Here is a 1,833-nt window from a genome sequence, read left to right as displayed (position 1 = left end):
AACGAGCCAAATAACAATATCTTTTTTTATTTCTTTTTTTAAACATCAATTTATATTCGTTTTTTATTTATAATTTTTATTTACATTTTTTAATTACGTATTTTATTATCTTTTATTAATAATTAATATCTACTTCACAGAAATTATTGAATTTCCAGCACAAAAACTATCCAGTATCCAACTTAAGTACTTTTTTCATATAAAATATTCTTAATAACCTACTCATAAAAAATACTCGAAAATAAAATAAATAAAATGATTGAATGAAAAAATCATAATTATACATGGCGATATAAGCACATCGACCGTGACAGGACTCGAACCTGCAGTCTTCGGATCCGAAGTCCGACGCCTTATCCATTAGGCCACACGGTCTGATATTACACACGCTAATAAGTTAAAATCCTGTCTAACTCTAGATTTCGCTAAGTCATACCGGTAACAAGACGAAACGCGGCGTTGAGTTCCACCACTCAACGTTGAAACGTGGGGAGCAGAGTGAAATAACACTAGATTCCATCTGCTTACTCTAAAAGAAATATATTAAAGTTTTTATTTCATTGACTTTTGTCCTAAAATGTATAAATAATAATAAAAAACAACAACTTCTCACAATACTTAAAGACCAACTCAGTCCCGTTTGTTCACAAATACTATATAAGTAGTATACTGTACGAGTGTCGGGCGTCGGGTGTACTGATGTACCTGCTCCAGGTTGCAGTCCAGCCAGTTACCTGGCAGGCGCGCCGCGTGCTCGTGCAGGAAGCGCGACGCGTGTTTTGTAAGCGGGAAACCATCTCCGGCCATTTTATGTTAATCCTCTCCCGAGATCTCGATAAGTAACTGCCATACTTCTGTACTATCTGCAGTCTGTGCTCTGTGGGACGTTATCGCTCGCATCTCTTTGCTCGCGACTCTAAGCTAAATAATCATATACAAGTACACAGATATTTACTGTAATACCTACGAGTATGTACATTGCAGAGTACCTGGTGAAGACACTCCGTTCTCGTTAAGACGCTTGCGATCCCCATTTTCAGCCGAATTCCGAAAGCATTGCGTGTTGAGTGGCGATGAAATGAAATCATTAAATATTGCATTTCTTCGAATGGGAATCGAACCTACAAACTGTCGTGTTTAAAGTCGCACGCTTATACCTCTGCGCCATGACTGGTCTCAGCTCTCAACTGTAACAACGCCTACATATAAACAATTAATCATACAATCATTGTATTTAAGCAGTAGTTAAACCGCACCGTCAACGAACAAACAGACTCGAGCGCGAGTGTTTATGAGATACGTGGTGCGTTGTAAACATACATTGTGTATACAAACAGCCCCACGTCGCTAAGTGCGCGTGGGAGGGGCCCTTGTGGGACGAGCCTCACAAAAGAGGCTGCTAATTGTTCTGAAGCCAGGTGTCTCTCAGGGCTCCATACATTTGGAAAACTAAATGGAAATCGAAACATTGTTTGTGCAATTAGGCTGGTGTTTTATAATTTCCAATTAGTATTGAGATTGTAGATATTGTCTCTCTTTATACCGTTAGAACTTGAGTGTGACAATTGGCGGTGGCAGGTTCCCTCATTATACGTGTACATACATTGTAAACCAAAAAACATTTTAAACAATTATTAATATCTTACGTAAAATCCCGGCAGGAGCACTCGAAGAGATTAATTATTTATTTCAATTTATATTTTCATTTCTTCGCTCTGGTGCAGAGCAAGAGCACCGCTGCATTACGTGTTGAGTTCCGCCACTTAACACGTAAGACTTCCAGAACTTGGCGGAAAGTGAGCAACGGAGTGTCTTAACACTAGGTTCTCTTTG

At 38.8% G+C, this 1,833-nt stretch overlaps 1 non-coding gene across 1 annotated transcript; it reads right to left on the bottom strand.

Annotated features, from left to right (window-relative positions):
- Positions 1–302: 302 nt before the first annotated feature.
- TRNAR-UCG (transfer RNA arginine (anticodon UCG)) lies at positions 303–375 on the bottom strand. Its single transcript has one exon. It is a non-coding gene; the product is annotated as a tRNA-Arg (tRNA).
- Positions 376–1,833: the final 1,458 nt, after the last annotated feature.

This window comes from Heliconius melpomene, chromosome 8 (genome assembly GCF_056956725.1).
Source record: "Heliconius melpomene rosina isolate 202511_hmr_F chromosome 8, ASM5695672v1, whole genome shotgun sequence".
Taxonomy (NCBI): domain Eukaryota; kingdom Metazoa; phylum Arthropoda; class Insecta; order Lepidoptera; family Nymphalidae; genus Heliconius; species Heliconius melpomene.
The sequence above is the reverse complement of the archived record's forward strand: the minus strand, read 5'-3'. Positions and strand labels throughout refer to the sequence as shown.